The sequence below is a fragment of the Oryctolagus cuniculus genome, chromosome 13, assembly GCF_964237555.1.
Source record: "Oryctolagus cuniculus chromosome 13, mOryCun1.1, whole genome shotgun sequence".
In the NCBI taxonomy this organism is placed as follows: Eukaryota; Metazoa; Chordata; class Mammalia; order Lagomorpha; family Leporidae; genus Oryctolagus; species Oryctolagus cuniculus.
The window spans coordinates 58,133,958-58,161,843 of record NC_091444.1 but is presented as its reverse complement, the minus strand read 5'-3'; the positions used below and the strand labels follow the sequence as shown (position 1 = coordinate 58,161,843).

At 39.8% G+C, this 27,886-nt stretch overlaps 1 protein-coding gene across 6 annotated transcripts in view; it reads left to right on the top strand.

Annotated features, from left to right (window-relative positions):
* The window catches only part of CHRM3 (cholinergic receptor muscarinic 3), a 613,309-nt gene that overhangs the window by 158,361 nt on the left and 427,062 nt on the right, over window positions 1–27,886 (top strand). Inside the window, exon 3 of one of the 6 annotated variants that reach the window (XM_070055563.1) lies at window positions 8,348–8,437. The exons of the other annotated variants lie outside the window; for them this stretch is intronic. The gene's annotated coding sequence lies outside the window, so the exon portion shown is untranslated. The remainder of the gene's footprint in view (window positions 1–8,347; window positions 8,438–27,886) is intronic. 6 annotated transcript variants of the gene reach the window in all.

Sequence of the window (27,886 nt, the reverse complement as noted above, 5' to 3'; positions counted from 1 at the left end):
GGAGAATGCATTAGCCATTCTTAAGAATGGACCTTTTGTCCATAACAATCAAGTAATGACTTCATTTTGTATGTGTCTTATGTCTTACCTCTTTGACTTTAATGATCAAGGTAAATGCCATGAAATCAGTGTGTGTGTCTTGTAATTGCTTGACTTCCTATGATAAAGATTAGGATTTTTCAATCTCAAGTGTTTCCTGTACTCCAGGGGACCCCTCCCCCAGATGTTTTCACATGAACTCTCTTTACAGCTTAATTAGTTGAAAAGAATTTGGCTGATTGAGCTCATATTTTGCTTATTGCTAAGATGAACATGTAGTAGCAGTGTTTTACTAGCCTCCTAAATATGCATACAAATGTGCAACTTATCCAAACTAGGAAAACATAGAAATGGATAAATAAGTCTAGGTAACAGAGCTTTTTTAAAAGAAGCAGTTGCTTTGGGGGGCAGTTTTGTGGTACAGTGGGTTAAGCCACCATCTGTGATGACAGCATCCCATATGAGTGCTTGTTTGAATCCTGGCAGCTTCACTCCCTGTCCAGCTCTCTGCTAATATGCCTGGGAAATGAGCAGAAGATGGCCCAAGTACCTGAGTCCCTGCCACCCACGTGGGATCCTGAATGAAGCTCTTGACTCCTGGCTTCAGTCTGGCCTGGCCCTAGTCATTTCAGCCTTTTGGGGAATGAACCAATGGATGGACTATCTCTCCTCTCTCTGTCTCTCTCTCATTCTCACTCTCTTTCTCTCTCTCTGCTTCCATTTCTCTCTGTAACTCTACCTTTAAAATAAATCTTTAAAAAGAAAAGCATTAGTTTTAACATCTGATTTTCATAAAGATAATTATAGTATTTTAAAATATTTCAAAAGTTGAGATGATTAAATAATCTGAAAAGAAAATCATGTTTCACATTGCTTTAGTTTAAGTATTTGAAGTGATTAAGACACTGCTTGGGACATTTGTATCCCATCAGAATACTTGGCTTTGATTTCTGGCTCTGCTTCAGATTCCAGCTCTTTGCTAAACTGCACCCTGGGAAGCAGCAGATGATAGCAGTAGTACATGTGTGCCTGCCACCCACATAGGAGAACTAGATTAACTTCCTGGATTCAGAACTCAGTCTGATCCAGCTTTAGGCTTTGTGGGCATTTGGGGAGTGAACCAGCTGATTGGAAATCTTTCTCTCTCTCTTGGTATCTCTCTGCTTTTCAAATAAATTAAATAAAGAAAATTATAAAAGGAATGTTTACAGAGAACTCAAATATTCTATTTAGTCATTCAGTAAATATTTATTGACCCCTTATTATGTAGTAGACCCTGAAGTTATGAACAATAAAGCCCTGACCACAAAGATTTTATTTTTTTAAATGCTGATTTTATCTGGTTTATTCTATGTCCTAAGTATTTACTTAGTTTTATTTTATTTATTTGAAAGGTAGTGTGACAGAGAGGGAAAGAGAGAGAAATCTTTCATCTGCTGGTTTACTCCCTGTTAAATGGCCTCAGTGGTCAAGGCTGGGCCACACCCAAGCTAAGAGCCCTGAGCTTCATACAGGTCTCCCATGTGGTTGCAGAGGCTCAAGGATCTGGGCAGTCTGCTGCTGCTTTCCCAAGTGTGTTATCGGGGAGCTGGATTGGAAGTGGAGCAGCTGGGTCTGGAACCAGTGCCCATATGGGATGCTAGTGTTGCAGGCAGCGGCTTTACCTGCTATGTCACAGCACTGGCCCCCAGATTTTATTTTTCTATAAATAGAGAAGTGTTGGAACAAGGGTGTGTGGAAAGGAAAGGAGTGTATATAGAGATCACTAATTATATGTATGAGTAAATAGTAATAGCTTAACTTTTAAATGAAACCAACTCATTTTTATAGAGAAAAATAATTTCTGAGTACACCTTCCTCTAAAGCATAGTTTTACAATAAAAATTTTTCTTTTTACTAACCACAATATTTTGTTGGCATTCAAAATGAAAATTTATATATATATATGTGTATATATATATATATCTTGACATTAAAATGGTTTGTGTGTTTCTGATCTTTACTCATTCTAAAAATATTTATAGATGTTGCAGAATCTAAAAGAGAAATAAGATTATTTTGTACACCAACAGATTGCACTGAGGAGAGTTGTTAAGGGGGCTGATGGGGAGTGGGGCAGAAAACCTGAATACTAAGACCAAAAGTGGAAAGCTAAGTGTTGCCATCATACCAAAGGATGAGAAGCAACACCCAATTTTTTAAAATTTTGATTAAACTTTGTTTAATCAAGTTTTTATGGTTTCTATGCTGAAGCCTGGAGTAACAGAGAGGTATTGAGCTCTTATTACCTAATCACCTAGAAAAGTTGGTTGTCAAATTGGATTCATTGATTCAGGTACATTATTTAATTAGAAATATAATGTGGAATGGACACTTAAGGACTTCAGTTAACTTAAGTTACTTCAGTTTTGTTTTGAACTCTCCTTAGGAGATTGACACAAAGCAGGACATATGGAAGGAAGCAAACTCCTGTTGAATTGAATTTGATTGAATGATGCTCCTATTTACTAATTTGCTTGTGAAATCTGTTGTAAGCTTACAATATGTTAATAAAGGATTTTTATTTTTAAAATTAGCTGAAGCATAGACTTTATTTTTAAAATTTTTATCTAATTGATATGCAGAGAGGGAGAGGGGGAGGGAGAGAACTTTCAGCCATTTGGTTCACTGTCCAGATGCCCTCATTGGCTGAGGAGGGGCTAGGCTGAAACCAGGATTCCAAACTCCATCCAGGTCTCCAACACGGGTGACAGGGATCCAAGTATATGAGCCCTCACCTGCTTGCCTTCCCTTGGTTTACATTAACAGGAGGCTTGAATTGAAAGAGGAGCTGGGACTTGAACTTAGACATTTGATTGTAGGTTGCATGCATCCCATGTGTGGTCTTAACCACTGTGCCAAACACCTGCACCAAATCAGAAATTTTAATCTTACTCTTTCAGTGATGCCTGGGGCGAGGGGACCTTCCAGGGCTCTGAGTAGAGCAAAGCCAACATAATAAACCTTGTTGTGACTCTGTTTTTGCCTACCTGTGTTTGATCAGTATAACCTGATTTCATTGCTCTTGACACCACTGACTGCTGAACAAAACAAAACCTTTTTTTTAAAAAAAGATTTTATTTATTTATTTGAAAGAGTTACACAGAGAGAAGGAGAGGCAGAGAGAGAGAGAGAGAGAGAGAGGTCTTTCACCCACTGGTTCACTCCTCAGTTTGCCACAATGGCCAGAGCTGTGCCAATCCAAAGTCAGGACCCAGGAGCTTCTTCCAGATCTCCCACATGGGTGCAGGGGCCCAAGGACTTGGGCCATCTTCCACTGCTTTTCCAGGCCACAGCAGAGAGATGGATGAGGGGTGGAGCAGCCGGGACTCGAACCGGTGCCCATATGAGATGCTGGCACTGCAGGCGGCAGCTTTACCTGCTGCACCACAGTGCTGGCCCCCAAAACTTAACCTTACATTGGAGTTATTTGTCAACATTGTTTAATGCTTCTAGAAAAACTATCCTCTAAATTATTTTGTCATGATTGTTATTTACCCCTGTGGTTTTGTGCTTCAGCTGTTGTGGTAATCTGTTCAGTGTTCTGACTCTATCATTACTCCTTTCTGGTAGGTCATTGCCCTCGGCATTGGAGTTCTTTTCTCACACACATCTGAGTATTTTACACTCTGTCTCTCATGGCCATACTCCCTTTGCTTTGTGATCAAAATCCAAATACACCATGAATTTCTGGAGAATAAAAATCCCTGCAAAGTTTGATTTCAGAAAATTACCCAAACTCATTTCTAGTCACATCCTGTCATGCACCTAACATTGGAAGTTGGTCAACATCCACCACAAACACTTTAAACTATTTTGGGGTACTGGGCCATTAGACAAGCCTATGTTCTGTCCCTAGAATACCTTCATCTCTTCCCACCTGGAAAATAACTATTCATCCATTAACATATTGGCCAAAAGTGTTTGCCTTCTGTAAGAATTTTGAGGCATCTAAGTCAGGTCCTTTGCTTTGTTTACCTCAGTACTTAGTGTATGAAGCTGTAATAATTCACTGTCTATATGTCCTTAATTGGACTCTCAGCTCTTCTTGCATATTTCTTGGCCAGTTCTCCCTCATAATCTTAGAAGTATGCTTTCATGGTATGAGGCACTTAAGGGATGTTCCAGAGGCATGGACTGAGTGAACTTTTGTCCTAGAAACATGTAGGGTATTACCAGGGTGCCAGCACAGGCCTCCTTAGCTCCTTATTTCTATTACCCCACTGTATATATCTTGCTAGACTTTGACTTTCCCTCCATGAGTTTTACAACCTGTGAAAAGTCAAATAAGCAAACAGTCTCCATTATTTACAGTCTCATTGAAAACCAACTAGTGCTCTAGCATTGGGTCGTGATCAGATTACTTGAGTTCACCAGTTAATATGTCTCATAATAGTATTCCTATAGTGCTTTTCTTCAAAGATAATCTCTAATATTGCCCTTGAATACTTATTTAAACAATTGCACTTAAAACTGAGTCTTGGGTTTAAGCTTAATTTTGACTATTATAGAATACAGGTTTTTTTTTTTTTCCCTCATTGTTTCATTATCAAAGGTGAAATTTAATTGACTGCCAACAACAGATAGTTTAAACATCACATCAGATTTTAACCTCAAATTCTAGGGGGTTGATTTTTAATCTATAAGGTGCTCCTCATAATATTTCAGAGACATTTGGGAAGAATTTCTCGAGAGAGCACAGTGATTGATTTAGTCTCAAAAATTGGAATTGCCGTTAGTTTTTGAGCCAACAGCTGACCAGCACTGCCTGTACCTTGATTTATGGATGACCCTTCACTAGATATTGACGACCACCTACCCATGTGAAGGAAATGTACAGCTTTAAACATGTAACTCCAGATCTGAATGACACTGTACCAGTGACTATGACATGCCTTGTTCAAGACCTTCTTTTTGCCACTATGGGGCATAACTCTTGCACAAGTGATCCTTTCCAATATGTCATTCAAATCAGCCTCTGGAGAAATAATGTATAGTATGTGGCCATAGTCCATTTACTTGGGGACTGTTAGTAATGGCATTTTTTTCAAGGGAATTAAGGCCCTCTGGGTGGACTAGCAGTATACCACTTACACATCAGAAAAGGTAGGAATGTTAAGGCATGGAATTTTGTGTGTGAAATCCTTTGGGACTTTAAATTTATGTAGCGAAGCATGGGTACTTGAGTTTTTTCTTTAGTAAAAGATTTTTAGAATGCCAGTATATAACTGAATTATTCATAAAATTTATCAATACTTCCATATTCTTAACTTTATAATAATGTTAGGAAATGAAGCATTATTAAATCACTCTTTGCTAATACTTTAATGCCTTAAGGTTGTAACTGACAGGCTGATGTTTTTAATGCTATTTGTTCTTATGGGCATTAGCTTTTCCACTTTCTAAGCTTGAAAATACAAATGGATTACAAAAATGACAGAACTTTACCATTGAAAAACTTCAAATAGCTCTTAGAAATATTTTATGTTCTAGGATTCTGAAATGTATATATTTTACACAAATGTGAGTCCCATTGCTCATACCACTTAAAGGTGTAACAATGAATTCCTCCTTTTCCGTTCCTCTAAATATTACTATAAAGCATTATTCAAGGGATACATAACACTGAATGTTATAGATGTACCGTTGTTTATTCTATATTCATGACCATTTGGCTTTTTTCTCTCATTAATTCTTAGTTCTGTGTTTTTTTTAACATCTTGTATTTAAATCTTTGACTCTGTCTGAGTCCATTTTTTGCATTGGGTAGCTACAGTCCTGATCTCTGGACACCAGACTTCATATAACTACGATGGCATCTTTACTTGAATGTCCAGTAGGTTGTCCTAAATGAATATGTCCACAACAGAATTGTAGGTTCTTTTTAACATACCTCCAAGCTTCCTCCTTCCCTACCCATCACATCTCCATTTGCCAGACTCTCTCCTTTCCCAGGAGATAGAGACAAAAGCAAGTGTAGTACTTTTTTCTTTTTCTCATTCTCCACGTTCAGTTCCTCAGTAAGTTTTAATTGAGTTAATCTTCAAAACACATCGTGAATCTGTGCCGTCTAGTCCTGCCTGGAACAGTGTAGGTGTAACTCTCACCTGCTGGCCTGGTGACCATTGTTGTGCCAAACTGAATTCCCTGCAGAAGAATGTATGATCTTTTAAGGCCATAAATCCTCAAATTTTTCTCCTTTGCTTAAATCCTACAGGGGTTTTTGGGATATGGAATAAATCCATTTTGTTTTCCGTGGCTGGCAGGGCGCTTTGTAACTGTAACCTGTCCAATATTCCCCTTAGTGTCCTACCATCATTCTATTTCACCATGTATCAACCTAACCAGTTTCTTCCTATTCTCTGGGGTTCAAATACTCTTCTCTCAGACTCTGGATGTCTCTTACTTAATTCTTTAAAATGTTTGATTCATGTTTTATTTATGGGAGATAGGGAGAGTGAGAAAGAGTGAGCAAACAAGTGAGCTTCCATCTGCTGGTCCAAACCCCCAAAGCCCACAGTAGCTGGAGCTAAGCTGGGGTGAACCCAAATACTTGAATCATTATGTGCCTCCAGGGTCTGCATCGGCAGGAAGCCGGAGTGAGGTGTCAGAGCTGAGTATCAAACGTGGGTCCTCCAATGTGGTATGTGGGCCTCCTAACTGCTAGACTAGAACCTGCTCCTGCCTCCTCTTTTGTATTCATGATTCACTAGAAGTACCATTTCCTCTCAGCTACCTCCTGGTCACTCTCAAATACACCACATGTTTTATTCTTTTTATCATGCCTATTATATATTAATTTCTCATGTATTGTATACCTTGTCATTGGAATGTAAACTTCATGGAAACAGGGAAAAGACCAGGATCTTGGTCACTCAGTTTCACCTCCAGAATCTAGAATTTTGCTTCTAAAGCAATGGACACTGTTTTTCAAATGAACAAATAAAACCTTGAAGCTTTACTAGTATTAGTTGTATATGGAAAATTTCTTGATCAAAATTTTTTTTGCCTTTTAATCTACAGTCTCCATACCCCTGAAATACCCTTTCTCTTTTCCCCCCACCATTTGTGGTAGCACCAAGTTTACTGCACCCACTGCTTGAAAATGCAGACATAAATTTTGTTTTGACAGTTTAGAGTTTTATGTTTGACCGATAGTTTCAGTTTCATGTTACTGTTTACTAATAAAGCCAGAGTATTTTGAAATAGACTTTCTAATCAGGCACACTCATTTCTAGCAAGTGCAAAGCCATACGTACATTGTGACTTCTGCAAGCCAAGGGAAAAGGAAATGAAAAAATATTTATTGAGATACTCTCAGGGACCATACTTGGAATTTGCTTTTACACTTAAAAAGGGGGTTATTTATTTGAAAAGTAGAACAACAATAGAGCTACCCTCCACCTGCCAATTCATTTCCCTAAACACCTGCACCATTCAGGACTGAGCCTGGCTAAATCCAGGAGCCAGGAACTTTACAGATAGGTGACCAGGACCCAGCTACCCACCCATGACCCATGTCATGGAGTTGGCTTGAGATCCAGGTCCCCTACTTTTGATCCAACCTCCTGCTAATGCACTTGGGAGGCAGCATATAGCATGTGATGACTGGAGTACTTGGGTCCCTACCACTCACATGGGAGACCCTGATAGAACTCCTAGCTCCTGACTTCAGTCTGGCCCAGGGTGGGGTGGGCAGTTGTAGAGTGCAATGTCAATCTCAATCTCCTCAACCTCTCTCTCCTTTTCTCTCTCTTTCTCTCAAAGGGAAAAAGAAATCCTTAAAAATATTAGGTAACAGATGTTAGCCCTGTTATCAGGTGGAGGGACAGTTTCTGAGAGACTATGCTTCATGAAGTTAATTAGTTAGAGAACCAAAATCTGCCTTCAGGTCTGGTTGCTACCAAAGCCCACAGTTAATGCTTCACCATAAAAAAATAATAAAATAAAAAGATGTGTCTCTGTCATCCAAACTTCCTGAGGCTTAATGATTATGCTTTAATGTAGGTTCTGGATGTTAGTGTTCCATTCAGACTATTTTTAAAAGAAACAAGTGTCATTTTTTGGACAAGGTTTCCACAGGCTCAAATATTTGTTCCATATAAAGAAAAGTGTCACAGGTAGTGAAATGAAAGAAACTGGAATTCATCATTTATATAGGCAAAGAAAAATAAACAGCCATTGCAAGTTTCAACAATCCTTTTATTTATACCATTAATATAATTGCGTCATCATAAATTCTGTTGATGGAATTTCTGTTGTCCTCTAGAAATGCTGATAGCCTCAGAAGGTGATGCTTTCTTTATTCCAAGATTTGTGAGGGGCAACAAGGAAAGAGACCACCAAGAAATAAATCCAGGTGCGAGTTCTCTCTTTCAGTTTATATAAGCAAAATTTATTTGTTTCTAAGAATAAGGAGATCATTTCATCACAGAAATGGCTTACCCAAAGCAGGAAGGTGATTCAGTTCAGAGTGTGTATAAAATTGCTAAAATTTTTCAGATAGTTAACTTAATAAGGATCCATCAAAATGTCACTTAAGTGACCAACATTTAGGAACATGAGAAAAAATAAGAATGACTTAAGCTAAAGAAAATTTTAAAAGGCTTGAATTGCTTTTATACCTGTTATCCAAATATATGTATGATAGTTTTTTAGTTGCTACTTTTAAATACAAAAATTTACTATAATTCAATAATTACGGAGAATTCTTAATGAGTTCACAGAATCTTGATTTTGGAAGGAGGGGTAATATTATAACTGATTTATTTCAAGGGAAGAAGGCAAAATTGTGTTTTGTAACTTTATGGGGGTCTCTATTTGTGGTAACTAAGCTAAGTACACATTTGACAAGAGGCTATTTGTAGGAAGCTAATTTATAGTGGAAACAAAGAGTTGTGAAAAATGAGGAAATCCTGCTGAAAAAAAAAAAAAAGGTGTAGCAGGATCACATCAAATAGGAGTGTTAGTGTAATTTACTATTCTAGGAGATCCAGCAGCTGGTTTATCTAAAGTGTTCCTCTTTCTCATGAGCGCTGGAATGAGGACGGGAAGTGGTTCAACAGATTCTGTAAAGCTTCAACAGCAACACATGATTTTGCAGAAGCTCAATTCTTAGGTTTTCAGAGAATCTTAAATGAGACAATGCATGTGTTACTAACCTGATTACTTAGCAATGTATCCTAATCCATACAACTAAATATTACTTTTTAGATAACAAAGTGCAGTTTTCATTGAAAATGTTGCCTTTGTGTTGCTCCAGAGTTATTCTGGAAACACGATGAATCAAAAGTATTTTGAAGGGTATACTTTTTGAAGGGTATACTTCTACTTATATGAGGTTCGTTTTGATTTTGAGTTTTGAAAGTAACAGTTAAACTGTGAATTATTGTCCTGTTGCTACAGTCACAAACTTTGGGCTTAAAATCGCAGAACTGGATGTTCTTTTCAAGAGGACAAAAGTCCAAAATAAAGGAGTCAGCATGACTGTGCGCCCCCTAGAGGCGCTCCTGGTGGCTGTGGGCTTTCCTTGGCTCCTGCGATAGCCCTCCAATCACTGTCTCCAACTACACTTTACCTTCCCAAGTGGGTAAAAGCTGTCTCTGCGGAGGATACAATTTGATTGCCATTAGGACCCACCTGTAATTCAGGGTGCTTTGTCCAGCTCAAGATCTTTACTTTAATCCCTTATTCCAAGAGACTTTATTTCCAAAAGCAAATATCTTTTATAAACTAAGGTAACATTTTTAGATTCCAGAGATTAGTACCCTTGCATTCTAATAATTAGGACTGTTCATCTGACCACATCCTGCAACAGTGTGCTAGTCTCTAGTAGTTTTAAATCTGGTGCCATGTGTGGACTTTATTGGAAATAAGTGTTAACCAAATTAGCAAAGGCACCGTACTTGTAATCCAGCAGAATGGAGGGAATTTTGAGTGAAAACAGCTTTTTTTTTTTTTTAATCCGAATTGCCTTTTATTCCACATACTTCATCTGGTCTCAGTTACTGATGTCATGATGTGAGTGAAGTTCTGTTGTTTGGTGCTAATTGGATGTTAATGTACATCAGTTTTAAAATGTTTCAGTAAAAATTTGATTTATTAGTAATCAATAAGGCTTCTTGATACATTTTGCTTAAATGTCCCTTGTGATGTATTAGAAGTAAAATTGGGTAATTGCTATTAGACTTTGTTAAAATTTCACAATTAGGTGAGTAACTTGTTTTGTTTTGTTTTCTTGTGATAGTTTTCTTCACATTCAGGTAGTTTGTTAAATGGAAAAGAAATTAAGAAGATGGAATTAACAGCTGTGAGCTGGTCTTGTTTTATAACATTTCCAACAGAGAAAATTATATATATTAAAATACCACACGCAAAACACTGTTTTCATTCCAAGCACCTTTAATTTTGATGGTAGCAGACCAAGCTATAGATGTTAATGTGAATCTGGAGGTTATGTCATTGTATCTGTTATTATGTTAACCAGTTAAGTGAATTACTAATGTCCAGAAAGACATTACTCACTTTGGAATGTATTCCACTAGCAATTTGTCATAGTTATAGAAGGTAGCAAAGACATATTAATTCCTTAAGTGGTAGCAGTTACGCTTGCTAATGGGAAGGGGAACTGTAGTTATTAAAACATATATTTTTATTACAGTTGTTCATCTTAAGCCATATGTCTAATTTCAGTGTCTTCTGAGTGGAGCTCTTTTGTGTATGTTCATTTCCTTTTCAGCATCATTTGGACCCATGTTAATAATTTATCCTAAATTGCCATCAAGTATCTTAGGACACTAATTCCATAAGAGATGTAAAGCACCCTTTTAGAATTATAAGCTAGAAGGGAATTCTTCAGATGAGCACTTGGCCCCAGTTTCATGCAGAAATGTTTGCAATTCAACATTCAGTTTTGGACCCTGCAGCATTACCAGACTCCCAGAGCTCCATGGAGGAGTATGCCCATTGGGAGAGAAACGGCCCCAACATAATGTTCACTAAGTTTGACCTTATTTTAGTTACACATATGATTCTTTTTCATACATCCCAAATACTTAAGATGTGTCTAGGTGCCAGTGTGTTCTCAATGGTGAATTCATAAATTCTTTGCTGAAATTTACCAGATTATCATAAAGGTAGATTAACAGTGTGTGGGAGTAATCTAGAATGATTGGAAGGATTCATTCTATGAAAACTATCATTGTGTTTGAATGATTGACTGGAGTAGACATAGATTTCCTAAGTATCTCAGGAACATAAAATAAATCTATCAAAATGTTATGGTTTATTTTTTCAACAGTAAACACAGTTGTAACTATCCTAATTAAAATGCTTAAGAATTACTACGAAGGGTATTTACCAGTCTAGAACCTTATTAAAACCGGTAATCTCTCTTCAGGGAATTGCTTCCCCATTTCAAAAAAATTCTTGATAAAATCCTGCCTGAAGTAGTTAAAATTTCATTCTTGATACAACAGATAATGGTATTTTTCAAAATGACAGGGGCACTGTTTCTCATACAATAGTTTAACAGATAAGAGAGTAGCATGTTTTTCATTCTGACAACAACCTGCTGCTTTTAGGTAAAAACTGTTAGAATTATCTTCAAGCGATAATTGAAGCATTGTCTTAGGTGCTACTGCACTCTAATGGAAATGATTGGCCTCAGCTACCTTCTGCCTGCACAGGTTTTGCTACTGTGCATGGAGGTGAGTGGGTAGTTTCCACTGAGACATAGAGCATGTTTGTGATGCATGTTATTGGACTAGAGAGATTTCTGGCTATGTCCTTTGTGCCCTGGATTGCTGTCTCTCCCCTTATTTCTTTTTTGGGCATTTAAGGATAAGACCTGGAATTGTGGTAAATAGAGGCTGCTCTTTTCAGGTGCTGTCAGGATTTTGTGGCTTTCTCTAGATGATTCTTCCTCTCTTTGGGATCTGCTGGTGAGTTCCTTCTTGGCTCCCCATGAAGTGGCCATGTTTTCTCATGCAGTTCTAGCCAAGTGCACCTGCTAAATCCTGTGTGATGTCGCTTCCACCTCCTGTGTGGCCTGCTTTGGCTAGCTTGCAGGCAGCCCCTTAGTTGCTTCAGAGTGTGTCTCCAGCTCACAGAGCATGAGGGAGACCCAGGAAATGTCTGGGCCAACTTCACTTTTATGTGACTATTCCCCCTGCTTTCCAGACTCCTATGTGGGAAAGTTGGACAAAAGCCCAATTATGTTAGTGATATTCTGTCTTCTTCAACTCGCTCTCTCATTGCATGGACAATGAGGATATAAGGAAATTCTAGAACTGTACCTCCTACCCCCAGCGCCCCCTTCCTTATTTGTTCCTCAGGGCTCGCATAAAGGGACAGTGTTTCCTAGATCGTTTATTTCTTTTAGATGCACTGTTGATACTCAGTCTCCAAGGTAGAATCAAGGCAAGGTCCTACTCACAAAATCTCTGGGCTATGAGTCCCCAGCTTAATTAGCCCTTGATAATATAAATGATAGCAACTTGGACTTAGCAAATTGTTTCTCTATATTCTTTTTTTTTTTTTTTTTTTGACAGGCAGAGTGGATAGTGAGAGAGAGAGACAGAGAGAAAGGTCTTCCTTTTGTCATTGATTCACCCTCCAATGGCCACCACGGCTGCCGCACTGCAGCCAGTGCACCGCACTGATCCGAAGGCAGGAGCCAGGTGCTTCTCCTGGTCTCCCATGGGGTGCAGGGCCCAAGCACCTGGGCCATCCTCCACTGCACTCCCTGGCCACAGCAGAGAGCTGGCCTGCAAGAGGGGCAACCGGGACAGAATCCGGCGCCCCGACCAGGACTAGAACCCAGTGTGCCGGCGCCACTAGGTGGAGGATTAGCCTATTGAGCCGCGGCGCCGGCTTTATATTCTCATATATATCTCTCTATATGCTATACTCTGAACATGGTTTTTTTGTCAAAGATCAGGTTTTTACTATTATCAGCTTTTGACACAGAAAGGTCTATGAAAACATGATTTTTTATTAAAGTAGAAAAAGTAGATAACATTAATTTACCATTAACAATCACATTACCTCTGGTATTTAAATATACTCATATATATTATGTATATGTACACATGCACTCTGATATGTAAATATCATAGTCTTGCTACGTATTAGCTATATGACCAGAAGAAAAATGCCTAACTCTATTCACTCTAAGATACAGATACAGAGGCACATGCCGCAAGGAATGTTTTCTAAGATGGTAAACAGGGTTTCATAGGTGCAGTGCCAGATAAGAGCTTCAACAGCTTTACAGAGAGAGGTCTCCCGAGTCAGGCATTTGGCCTAGCTCTGTCTCCCAATTCCAGCTTTCTGCCACTGCAGACTCTGGGAAAAAGAAGTTGATGCCTTAAGTACCTGAGTTTCTGCCACCCATGTAGGAGATCTGGATTGAGTTCCCAGTTCCTGGCTTTGGCCTGGCCCAACTCTGGCCTTTGAGGCCACTAGGAAAGTGAAACAGTGGATGAGTGGATGGGAAATCTGAGTGACTCATTTCACAAATCAACTCCTATAACTCATCATGTAATGACTTGGATGGCTTTTTTTTTTTTTTTTTGGTAAAGATTTATTCATTTTTTTTGAAAGGCAAAGTTATAGAGAGGCAGAGGCAGAGAAAAAGAGGTCTTCCATCTGCTGATTCACTCCCCAAATCTGCAATGGCCGGAGCTGGGCTGCTCTGAAGCCAGGAGCCTGGAGCTTCTTCTGGGTCTCCCACACTGGTGCAGGGACTCAAGGACTTGGGTCATCTTCTACTGATTTCTCAAGCCATAGCAGAGATTTGGATTGGAAGTGGAGCAGCTGGGACTTGGCACCCAGATAGGATGCCAACACTGCAGGCAGGGGCTTTAACCTGCTGTGCTACAAGCACTGTCCTTTTGGATGGCTTTGAAGAAAAAGTATCAAAAGGACCTTCATAATAACTACAAATTAAGGAAGATTTAAATACTGGGAAAATGCAAATTATAAGGAAATACATTTATGCATTGGCAATAAGTTGTGTCAGTCCATATGCAAAAATGTGTATTTTGGGAATATGATTGTGTTTGTTGGGGTTTAGAGGTCTGCTCTTCCTAACAAGAGCTTTTCATCTAAAAAAGGAGAAAGAATAATTGAGAAATGGAAGCTAACACAGGTAAATGTTGGTTTATTTCACTGGTGAAGTAAGTTCCCTAATGCTGAAACTCAGAACTGGATGGCAAAGCTGGACTGGGTCAGGGGTCTCTCTGCAGGGGTGAGGTCTCCCTGCAGGGATGGAGGAGTCTGTCCTACCCACATCTAGAATAGTGGTGCACACAGCAACAGCAGCTTTGCACCTGACGTTCAGCCTGAGGGGTTTGAATTTTGAGCTTATGTCTGTAGATGTGGGATTCTTCCTACTGTGGGCTATTTTAATGGTTTAACCAGTTTTGAATTCTGAAGACTTCAAAAGTTAGCGACCCATTCTCCTCCAAGGAAATCAAAAGGGATATTTATGTTTTAGGTTTCAAAACAAAACAATGGTCAGGGTGATGCTTCTAAAATGAAGAGGTCAAGAGTTCTTGTTCAGCCTCAGAGAGGAAGTAGATATGGAAAATCTCTTCCTTTTATTTTTCGTATTTGTTTCTAACATCAAATGGCACAGGATTTGTGAACAAGCGGCTTGCTGGTGTACTCAAATCTGTACCCACGCTTGAAAATATTTCGTAGTTGCTTGCAGCTCAGCACCATGTCCATTGTGTCAAATAACTAACAATTGCGAGTGATTTTCAAATAAAAATAATGAAATAGTACAGGTTGTTCCCTGAATCATTGCTCAAAAATGTTAGGCACTTTAATGTTAAATAACTTCCCCAGAGAAGCGTTTTAGACAAAAGTCACCTTAAGGAATGCGGCACATTTATTTAGTTGATCTGAAGCACTAGCCTTGAGACAGAGTAAAGATATTTCTATTCTTTCATCTAGAAAATCCATTTTGAACAAAAAGAACAAGACATAAACTGCAGCTCCAGAATCTCTGATACTAGGACATAGTGACTGTTCTGGGGAAATGGGAAGGGGAGCAGGTGCTGGATTAAGTACAGGGGCTTATATGAAAGTCTGTGAAGTGAACTTTGAGACCCCTAAGCCTAAGCTTTATCCTCATCCACCACCAGCTGACAAACTCAACTGGAAAAGGGAAACACGGGGATCTTTATCTGGATAAACTGAATCTACCCAGTAAATATCCTAAAGACCATGACAGTTAAGGAGGCACCAGTCCAGAGGTGACCAGCCCTGAGATCTCCTTGCCGTGAATTGGACATGCTCTGTCTATGCAGTGGAACTTCAGTTGTTAGGGTTTTGCCTGTAATTAAGACCAGACCACCAAGGAGCTCCAGCTAGGAGAGCAAGGCCTCTAACATCAGCATTCCAGAAAGTTAGTGCAGAGAACCATAAAAAGAGTTTGTAGAACTGGAGTATAGGAAACTAGAGACTTAAAAGGCAAATGGACTGTCCAGTGCTGACAGTGAATCAACTTCCACACTGAGGTGGATGATTAAAATTATGGAGCACTCGAGAGGGCAGGACATCAGCTTCAGGCTGCTCTTGGAGACACATACAGCCTCACTTTTTCCTCTGGGACCTGCTGTGGGTACTGGGTCAGGACAGAGTCACCAGCAGCCGTCCCTTCTTCCCAAAGTAGCTTTCCCTGCAGTCACTACAGTGCTGTACTTTGTCAAACACTGCTTTAGACCCCTCTAACTTTGACAATGATTTCTTTTCTCCTGCACCTTATTATTTTCTACTACCTCTTAGCATGATCTCAGCCCATCAGGGAATTCTTCCATATACCCAGCTCCAAAAGGAAGCAGTGAGATGCATATCCTTTGGTCTTAGGGGCAACTTTCAAGATAATTAGTAAATGAAAGTAGATATGTGGGCATTTCCTTCATTCTTTGTGTGAGAATTCAACCTCCCAGTACACAACTGAACATTGTAGGAGGACAGAATTGTTTGTCTTCTCTAAGTTCTGGCTCAACTGGTGGGACCCATCAATATCATTTAATTTTAAAACTATGGGCTAGACACCATACTACATTGTTTACATATAATATCTAAATGGCCTTCAAAAGCATCCTATCAGGAACTTACTATGCCCTGTGTTTTAATTTGGATTTCACTTAAAGCTATACCATTAGCCATTGCCAACAAAAGCTCATGCCTTTTGCAAACTAGGACTTACCCATATTTACAGAGGAGTGCAGTTACAGTTGCTAAGAGGAAATACTTTCCCATGAGGACTTCCGGCCCTGCAGGGTTTACATGGTGACTGCTGGAGACCTTGTCCTCCTTGATGAAATGGAGACAAGATTCCAGTGTAAAAAGGTTTGGCGAATTTGGTCTGCTTCTTTCAGGCACTTAAGAGGATAATGGATATTCCTGATTTTCTGCCTGAAACTAGAAAGGCTTGAGTCATCATGTCTGTGATGTTGGTAAATCTGTGTGTTGGTAAATTTTTGCTATAAATGTGATGTTGATGAAGGTCATGTTGAATGAGATTTCCTAGTTTAATGTAAATTTGCATCAAGATAATGTACACATATAATTTATTTCCAGCCATCATCTCAGTTAATACTCATCAGCAACAAGCGGATTTATGCATCTATATTTGTTTCCATTGCTCTTTTAAACCAGTTTATTTAATTGATGGCTCCTGCTTCCATTAGAGACTGATCATACCATGTAAGGATTACTGGATTTTTGTATGTTATTGTGACAACACAATGTACCCCTGGTCAAAAATCATTGAATAAACAGTGACAATGAAGGTAGCCAAGCGTCTGGAACTCCATCCAGATGTCTCTTGTGAGTGCCAGGAAGCCAAGTATTTCAGCCATCCTCTGCTGTCTCCTAGGGTGTGTATTAGCAGGAAGCCGAATTAGAAATGGAGCCAGGATTCAAACCTAGGGACTCTGATACAGGATGCAGGTCTCTCTAGCTGCATGTTAACCACTCCATCTAATGCTCACCCCAAAAAATTCATTTCAGAGAAAGAAATACAACCATGTTTTAAGTATTACGCAAGAGAGAAAAATGAGCTTCTATACTTACTTTGTAACTGTTTATATCTTTCAGAATTTAGTTGTCACTTCCAATACTTTCTATTTAAAATTTTTTTCATCTCTGTATTTAGTTGAGTATCCTGCTATTTCCACTAAGCTTTCAGGGATTCTTGGTCATTGTGAGGTTTTACTGGAACCTAGTATACCTATCAGCACCCTGGGACAAAAGGCCTCCTTTTATATTCTGTACCCCTTCTTATTACAAAGCTATTTTCTCCCTGGAACTTTTTCTTGTAGTACCTTTTCTGTTTGTTTGGTTTTAAAGATTTATTTTATTTATTTGAAAGGCAGAGTTACAGAGGCAGATAGAGAGAGATCTTCCATCTGCTGGTTCACTCCCCAAATGGCCGCAATGGCCAGAGGTGAGCTGATCTGAAGCCAGGAGGTTCTTCTGGGTCTCCCATGGGGGTACAGGGGCCCAAGGACTTAGGCCATTTTCTGTTGATTTCCCAGGCCATAGCAGAGAGCTGGATCAGAAGTGGAGCAGCTGGGTCATGAACCAGCACTCATATGGGATGCCGCACAGCAGGCCAGGGCTTTAACCCACTGCACCACAGCACTGGCCCCCTAATACCTTTTGGTGCAGACTTTTTCTCCACTCTATCACCTTCCCTTTTTCACCTCTTCCTCTAATGCTGAACTGATTTGCTCACCTCGAAGCTTTTCCGCATGCCTTTTGTGTCATGAAAATCAGAGATGACACTGAGAAACATAATGTTGAAATACAGTCAAGAAGACATTCCCTATGGAAACCCTCTTTGAATAATTCAGTAGGGATACATTCCAGGGCCAAAGCCTTGACCCTGGTTTCCTGGCACATGCTGGGAAATTCCCTTCCCTCAGCCATATTCTTCCCCAACCAATTGCTATAGGCCTTTAATAATTTTACCACATGGGAGCTATTGAGACGATAACAAAGAATATTACATACGCATAGTCTGTATTTTTAAAAATGCTGGAATGGGCATTTAAATTAGTGGTTCAAACCCTTGCATCCTACATTGGTACGCTTGAGCTTGATTTCTGCCCCTGGCTTCTGAATTCGGCATCTCACCAGTGCAGACTCAGGAAATCAGTGGTGATGGCCCGGCAGCTGGGTTCCCATCACTCTTGTGGGAGACCCGGATTGAGATCCTGGCTCCTGGCTCCAGCCGTTTTGGACACTTGTGGAGTGAACCAATAGACGGGAGATGTATCTGTCTCTGTCTCTCTACCTTTCAAATAAATAAAACATAAAAATAACAAAAAAAAGACTAGATGTACATAATCTTATGTAACCATGGAATATTGGCTCCAAAGCCCATGTATTTTATCCTGGTATGTTTTTCCTGCTGTGGCATATTTGGGCACAGACTTCCTTTAGCTGCCTCCAGAACCCAGGGCTGCCCATCTACTTATAGCCGCCCTGTTCTCTTTCAGACAATTTTACTGAGTTTTGCTCAGAAAATTTCTTGCTCTCTTTCTTTTAAACTTTTCATTTCTGAATTCACAATTCTTTTATATATATATATATATATGTTTATATATATATATATACATAAAACTTTTTTGCCATGGCTTTATTATTCTGGTCCTTAATTTCCATACTAGTGCCTCCATCAAACCTCAGAAAGTAATTTGTTTAGTTATTTTGTTCTTAAGTTAGTTATTAGGGAGGTTGCATCTGGTCTGTTGTCTTGTGATCTAGTACTTTTGCAGTGTGAATGACACCCTGTTGTAATCTTACTTAAAAACAATCTTCATTAACCTACCCTGACATTTTTTGTACATGATGAATTTTTGTATAAGAAAGAGCGATATCTTTAAAAATTTACTTATTTGAGGCCGGCGCCACGGCTCACTAGGCTAATCCTCCATCTGTGGCGCTGGCACCCCGGGTTCTAGTCCCGGAAGGGGCACTGGTTCTGTCCCGGTTGCTCCTCTTGCAGTCCAGCTCTCTGCTGTGGCCCGGGAGGGCAGTGGAGGATGGCCCAAGTGCTTGGGCCCTGCACCCCATGGGAGACCAGGAGAAGCACCTGGCTCCTGCTTTGGATTGGCGCAGAGTCTGCCGTAGCAGGCATTTGGGGGGTGAACCAACAGAAAGAAGACCTTTCCTCTGTCTCTTTCTCTCTTTCACTGACTAACTCTGCCTGTCAAAAAAAAAATTTACTTATTTGAATGACAGAGATGGAATGACCAACCATCTGCTGGTATATTCCCCAAATGGCAGCAATAGCTGGGACTGGGCAAAGCCAAGCTATGAGTCAGGGACTCTTATCCAGTTCTTAAATGTAGGTGATAGGGACTGAAGCACTTAGGCAATCCTTGGCTGCTTTCCTAGTTGAATTATCAGAGAGGTGAATCGGAAGTGGAGTAACTAGGACTCAAACAGGCACTCAGATACGGGACACAGGTATCCCAGGTGGTGGCTTAACCTGTGCCACAATGCCCACCCCTGCAGGAAAGGGCTATCTGTTCTCCCTATTTCTTGCCACATTTTAGTTTAGTTTCAGCAGAGCAGCCAGAGTTAACCTTGCAAAGCCTAAGCCAGAATGTAGTACTTCTCTGCCCAAATCCCTGCCATTTCATTCTGAGAAAAAGCCCACGTCCTTTGTGGGTCCTAAGGCTCCTGTATGATTTCAGTGTCCATGTCCCATCTGGCTTCCCTTCTTCCTTCTGCCTTTTGCTTCTCTGCAGCTTCATTGTCCGTGCTTGTCTTCAGCCGTGCCACACATGCTCCTACAGTGGGACTTCTGACAGGTTCTCTTCTATTCTCATGGTCTCTCTTTTTTTCCCCTTCCTCTGTCCCTCCCTCTGATGTTTATTTGCTGATACATTTATGCTACTCTGCATATCCTTTTAATGTTGTTTTAATGAGAAATGCATCTTCATTTGTTTTCATTCATTTTGGAAAAAGAAGTACAGAGAAAAAAAGCTGTTCTGGGAAAATACATAATGAACACAGTACTCAAATATGCCCACACTACACCTTAAGTTGAACAAGGCAGGTCTTGTTTGCAGCATTCTCTCTTCCTTTGTAATTAGCATCCCCCAGAGAGCCCATGATAGGCATTTGAGTTGATCTCTCATGAGAATCATTACACTTCTAGTAAAATCATGTTCATGACAGAAATGACACACTTAGTAACGTGAAGACACTAATATCTGAGAAGGCTTATTAGGTCATTCTTCCCAAGGGCGTGCACATTTTTGGAATGGTCTGTGCTGTAATTCTGATAACTGGAACACTAATGGTTTGCCTTTGAATGTCTGCAGTGGTCCATATGTTTAATAAGTGTTGGCTCCTGAGTGCACCAGAGTCATATTACACATATACTGATCTCTACATTAGGCCACTAGACCCTTAGCACATTCTGGTAATTTATAGCTCCATCTGAGTACATGGTCATATTAAATGATCTTGTGAACTTGGTGTCTCATAGCTCTGAAGTTTCTTGTCAAAGAAATATTAATGTACATTTTTATATTTCACATTTTTACAATTGCTTTTTCCTGATTTTTACAGATACCTTCATATATTTCAGTGATATTATTTTGTTCAGAAAAATGTTGACACCTTATGGATCTTATGTAGTTCTAAATAACTGGATTTTCCCCCCAAAATCAAATAAAGATTAAAATTTACTATCATGGGCAACATTTGAAAGTTTACTCTGAAGAATCTTTAAAAGTTGACATTTTTATCTCAAGTTAAATTTCTTGTTAATTATTCTCCTTAGCAGTTACTAAGCTTAAAAAGATATCAAAAGCATGTGAAGACTCATACTAACAGAACACCAGGGCCCCTTCCAGTCCCTAAACCAGAATCTCCATGCAGAATGTGTAGTTTGAAGTAGCTCCCTGAGTGATTGCTATGCCGTCAGCTCAGTACCTGCCAACAATGAGAATGAACCATTCATCTCATCAAGTCCAGAAACTGTCACAACCCCATGCTTCCTCATCCTCTTTCTGTTAAGTCACTGGACCTTTCTAACTTTACATTCCCTCCCTTCCTCCCCTCCTCTCTCCCTCCCACTCCCCCTCATTCCTCCCTCCCTTCCTTCCTTCTTACCTCCCTTCCTCCCTTCTTCTCTTCTTCTCTTCCTCCATTCCACATAGAGACAGAGTAAGAGCCCTCATCTACTGGTTCAATCCCTAATGCCTGTGACACCCTGTCTGGGCCAGGTTAAAGCAGGGAGCATGAAACTTTATCCAGATGTCCCACATGGGTGGCAGGGACCCAGCTACTTGTGCCATCATTGTTGCCTCCTTGGATTCACATTAGCAGGAAGTGGTGTTAGAAAACTGGAGCTGTGTGCTGAATGCAGGCCCTCTGATGTGGAACATGAGCATTTTTCTGAGCATCTTAACTACTAGTCCAAACACCCACACCTGACTTTACATTTTAACTATCTCACTGTTGTATTACTAGATACATTAGCATGAATGTCTCACCACATCTCTCAAAGAAATTAGACTCTATGTCAGCGGAATGTTAACACCTATTAAATATTGTTGAATGAGTGAGGAAGTGCATGAATGAAAATAACATGACAAATGCCTTGTCAACCTCTGGTTTTATTACATTTAAAAGTTTCATAAGTTACCAATCTCCCAACTCTACCAGTGAAAATAATGAAGTTGGTTTAATGTATACTCATATTTTTCAGCCCACACTGGTTCTTGAGAAATCCGTAGTCCTTCTTCATGAAGTTCATTGCTGTGATAATTCATTATAGAGTAATTCCTGTAATAATTATCAGTATGTAGAAATACCAGTCTCAATATTTGGAAATGACACTGCTTTTAGAAAGTTGGAATGCTGGCTGGCGCCGCGGCTCAATAGGCTAATCCTCCGCCTTGCAGCGGTGTTACACTGGGTTCTAGTCCCGGTCGGGGCGCCGGATTCTGTCCCGGTTGCCCCTCTTCTAGTCCAGCTCTCTGCTGTGGCCCGGGAGTGCAGTGGAGGATGGCCCAAGTACTTGGGCCCTGTACCCCATGGGAGACCAGGAGAAGCACCTGGCTCCTGGCTTCTGATCAGCACGGTGCGCAGGCCGTGGCAGCCATTGGAGGGTGAACCAACGGTAAAGAAGACCTTTCTCCCCGTCTCTCTCTCTCTCTCTCTCTCACTGTCCACTCTGCCTGTCAAAAAAAAAAAAAAAAAAAAAAAAGTTGGAATGCCAGGTGTCGTTTTATGGAACTATAGGAATTACTTTTCTTTTTCCAGGGGTAGGAGGTTGGTGACTTGAGGTTATTTTCTTTTTAAAAAAATGTTTTAGTAATATAAGAGAACGGATTACAAGTGGTTCATAGATGCACTTCTAGAAATATAATGTTACCTTCTTCCCTCCTCCCTCTCCTTCCTTTCTTTTTTAACTTTTGTAATAACATATTTTCAATTTTCTTTATAATCATGAGCTGAATATTCCCACTAAATAGACATCAACAAATTAAAAGTAGAAAAAACACAGTTCAACAGGCATATAGATGATGGTTATAAACAGTAATCAAGTCCCAGAATATCAGTTTCCCTTGTATATATTGTGTGTGTATATATATATATATATATATAGTGTATATATATATATATATGTATATTGCATATATTGGTAGGTTTGGGGGTTTTTTGGGGGGGTACTGTATATGTTAGCCACCACAAATCAGAGGAAACGTGATATTTGTGTTTTAGGGGTCTGACTTATTTCACCAAGGATAGTGATCACTGATTGCAACCATTTTGTTGCAGAAGATAGGATTTCATTCTTTTCATGGCTGAGAAGTACCCAATAGTGTATACATATTACATTTTATTTAGTCATCACTTGATGTACATCTGGTTTAACTCCACATCTTAGCTATTGTGAATTGAATTGCTTTGAACATGGGGTATAAACAACTGTGTCATATGCTGTTCAGTGTTGTTTGAAAGGTCACCAGCTTTAGTAAAGCTATGAATTCTTTCAGTACCTGTTATGGTAAGTCACCTCAGTTTAGGATATTAGAATTCACATCTAGCAGCTGATGCAACCTGTGCATTCACATAATTGGGGTTTATATTTTACTTTAGTAATTTTTCACATTCATGTAGAAACGTTTTAGACAAGAAAAATTATTAACAGTTGGAGAGGTTTTTTTTTTTTGTTTTTGTTGTTGTTGTTGTTGTTGTTTTTAACAGGCAGAGTGGACAGAGAGAGAGAGAGAGAGAGAAAGGTCTTCCTTTTGCCGTTGGTTCACCCTCCAATGGCCGCCGCGGCCAGTGAGCTGCGGCCGGTGCACCGCGCTTATCTGATGGCAGGAGCCAAGTGCCTCTCCTGGTCTCCCATGGGGTGCAGGGCCCAAGGACTTGGGCCATCCTCCACTGCACTCCCTGGCCACAGCAGAGAGCTGGCCTGGAAGAGGGGCAACCGGAACAGAATCCGGCACCCCGACCAAGACTAGAACCCGGTGTGCTGGCGCCGCAAGGTGGAGGATTAGCCTAGTGAGCCGCGGCGCCGGCCGAGTTTTTCTTTTTCATCCAACAGTGTAACTCCATTTTCCGAAAGCAGTAAATAGGTGATTTCTTACTCAAAGTAAAAGAAATCATTTGCTTTAAAAATGGGTATTCATTTCAACTTAATTTCATATTTAAAATTTTTAAAGTATTACCAGTTTTTAAAAATAGTTCAAACTTAGTTCTCAGTTAGTAGTACAAAGTAAGTAAGCATGCATTGATGTACGTGTTTATGCATACATACTAACTGATAAATTAATCTTCATAAAATACTGTAAGGCAGGTACTTCACAGAAGCACTGTGAGGTATATAAGTATTGTCACTGTTTTACAGAGGTTCAACACAGAGTATCAGAGAAGCTATTTTCCCCAAATGCTGTGGCTGAAAGCTATCTGAGTTGAGATTGAGCTCAGTCTGCCTTCCATGATCTTAACCTCTGTTCGACTGCCTCTTCCCTTAACTTTCCTCATGTGTGTGCCATTTCCCTAATCTTTTGTCCATCTGAATTGAAGATCACCTTATGCAAACACATTAATTCTGTTACTTATCTACCCCTTCCACTGCCACTAAACAACATTTGTAAATACAGAGATGGCATGACTATCCCCTCCACACACACATTACCAAAGCTGTTAAAGCCAGAGTGAGCTTTGTAGAAAATACATAATATACTCACACATAAGTTGAAAACAAAATTTCTACATTTTCTTCTCTTTTCATCAAATTGTGAGGATGCTCTTATCTAACAAGTGAGGAAATCAAATTCCTCCCTCCTGTTCACACTTTTCAACTATTTATGTCATTTTCTATTTTTGCAGAGTTTAGCAACTGTTTATGCCTTGATGGAAAGTGACTGGTATTCTCACTCAACAAAAGAACAAACTGTGATGTGATTGTGTGGTCATCTAGGATTTGTGGAGACGAATGCTCTGACCTGACATCCAGACCTAGTGCCAGAATATCTACCAGTACCGCACCCATTGTTTATATGAGATTTTAGATGCCATTTTGATCAGTTTAATAAATCATATAAACATACAAGGGTGCCTCAAAAAGTATGTGGAAAAGTGGAATTAAAAGATAAGTTTATTTTGGTGCAAAAAATCTATGTATCTTTTAGAATCATACACATATTCCATGAAATGTTTTAAAAGATTTATTTGAAAGGCAGAGTAAGTGACAGAGGAAGGAAGAAATAGAGAAATCTTCCATTTGTTGTATTCCCTATATGATCACAATGGTGGGAGCTGGGATAGGACAAAACCAGGAGCCAGGAACTCTACGCAGGATGTTCTTAGATGGGTGGAAAGGGCCCAAGTCATTGAACCATCACCCACTGCCTTCCCAGGCACATTAACAGGGAGATGGACTGTAGGCATATCATTTGGGGCTCAGACCAGTGATCTCATCTGGGATGCCTGCATTGTGGATGGTGACTTAACCTACAGAGCCACAACAGCAGCCCTGGGGGCTGAAATTTTTGAAGACCCCTGGTATGCATGGATTTCATAATTTGGCACCAAATAAACATCTTTCAGTTCCATTCTCCACACACTTTTTTGAAATGTTATTGTATGTTTGCATTTGCACAGCTGTGTGTGTATGTATAATTTGTTCTATACTGTTTAGAAGATAAAAAGCCCCTGTGTGTGTGTTTTTTTTAACATCTAGAGATTATCCCTAAGACTCATACTTCTGATTGGCTTTTCACATTAACACATCTCTCCACCAGTGGGGACAATACATTCTCTCTACCTCTCAGGAACTCTTAGCCCTACTCAGAACACTTGGCCATTTCCCTGGGAGATGGCCCTTTATGAAAATGTCGGCATCCTACAAAGTTGTTTTTTTTCACTTTTTTTTGGTTTTATTTTTTAAACCTACTCAAGATAGCCCTTGATGTTCATTTGGACATAGAAATTCTAAGTAAAAAAATAGACCTTTATACTGCAGATCCGGACTCCTACATTCATGGCTTTGCTTCTTAAATAAGGATGTTAATAATATGGAGGAGCAGAAGAAAGACATATTTTGAGGACATTCTATAGAAAAGTTATTTTCTTTAAATTTTAAAACAACCATGTGAAGTAGATATTGTTTTTCTTTTTCTTTTTCTTTTCTTTTTTTTTTTTTTATTTGACAGAGTTAGACAGAGAGAGAGAGACAGAGAGAAAGGTCTTCCTTCCGTTGGTTCACCCCGCAAATGGCCGCTAAGGCCATTGGTGCATGCTACCAATCCGAAGCCAGGATCCAGGTGCTTCCTCCTGGTCTCCCATGCTGGTGCAGGGGCCCAAGCACTTGGGCCATCCTCCACTGCCCTCCCGGGCCACAGCAGAGAGCTGGACTGGAAGAGGAGCAACCGGGACAGAACCCGTCGCCCATATGGGGTGCCGGCACCACAGGTGGAGGATTAGCCAAGTGAGCTCCGGCGCCGGCCCCTGTTTTTCTTTTTCAAATGGGAAAATTAAAGCTTAGATTTTAAGTGTGTGTTTATTTGAGAGGCAGAAGGGCAAAGAAAGATACATCCGTAACATATATAGAGAGAGATGTGGAGAGAACTCCTGTCCTTTGGTTCACTCCCTGAATGCCTACAATGTCCAAGGCAAAAGCTGGGAGCCAAGGGCTTTTTTCAGTACAGGTCTCTGTTTGGGTGGCAGGAACCCAAATGCATGGGTCAGTCACTGCTGCTTGTCAGGGTCTACTTTATCAGGAAGCTGGGATCAGCAGCCAGAACCAGGAATTGAAACCAGGTGCTCTGATAAGGGACGTGAGTGTCTCATATGGTGTTTCAACTACTAGGCTAAATGCCCACCTCAAAACTTTGATCATATTAAAGGTCACACAGTTATTAAATGCTAAAGTTAAGATTGAAATACAAGCCTGACGGCATCAATAGGTTACTGCCAACACTTGCCTCTGTGTGCACGTGTGTGCTTAAAATACTTAAAAGGTTTCCATCGGCAAGTGTTTATTGTTGGGAACCTGAAAAGCCAAATTTCTTATGCTGGTCACCTTTTAGGTTCTGACGTGACTGAGACCCAGTCCTTAGTGGAATATAATTTACCATGGTTAACTTTGTTTTAAGTGGTTGATCATTAGTGACCAGCAATAATCTAATGTCTTACTTAATGCTCCCAATCATACTAAAAGTAGGTAACACACTAATTTAGAGATGATGAAACTGAGTGTGAGTAGATTGTTACAGTATCACTTTAAAAATAAGTAAAAAAGCCAAGGTTTGTACATAGCTCTCATGACTCTGAAACCTGTGTGTCTAACTGCTTTGCTATTCCTAACAGAAATTAGGAGAAAAAACATAATGCATCCAACAAAGCAAAGAAAACAAGTTCTACAAATCACTTGTGTTATCTGTCATTTTACCCTTTTCCATTCTGCCATTAATGTGAGAATAATATAAAAGAATATGTATAAATATGCAATATTTGTAGAATTTTTAACCTAAGTTCTTTTCAAATACATGTCATTCAAATAGCTAAAACTGTTAGTTCCTCTGCAAAAGACCAAATTGAAGCTAAATTAAGTACTAAGTAAAGTAAGCTTTTATGTGTTATGAATTTGGTAAAAATTAACCTTTAAGAATTTCTAACTTGTGCTCATGTTAACTTGCGAGCTTCACACTACTTACACTGTTCTGCACAAGAGGAGAAGTAGCATCCTTACTTTGTCTCCTGAAAGTGTTTATTTTTAACCTACATGAAAGATCTTCTAAAAGTCCATGGTAAAAGCATAATGCCAAATAAACATTGTACATTGATTTCAAAGTGTTTGCACCAAAATAAACTTAACTTTTAATTCTATTTCTATGAATTCGATGTCCATGAATTTTATCATCCCACAAAAAGGGAATAGTTTCTACATAGAATAAATGTGCCTGTTGCTCTTTCCTGTTGAATATTGTTATATCACTGACAGTTTTCGCCTGTAGAAAGATGGTTCACACAGGTGATACACTTTACAAGGCATGGCCCCCACTGCGAGCTCATGCATGGGATGACTTCACTTAGCAGCCATGTGCTCATGGCTCTCGGGATTCCCCTGTTTGAAGTAGATCCCCTGAGCCCCAACATCATACAGCCAACATTTTGTTGCGTATTGCCTCCTGTGTGCTGCAGGCACAAGCAACACTTCCAGACTGTGAGCAGGTGGTTTTCTCCCATGCCATGTAATTTCTCTATCCAACAACACCGTCCTAGCCCCTGGCACCATTTTCTCTCA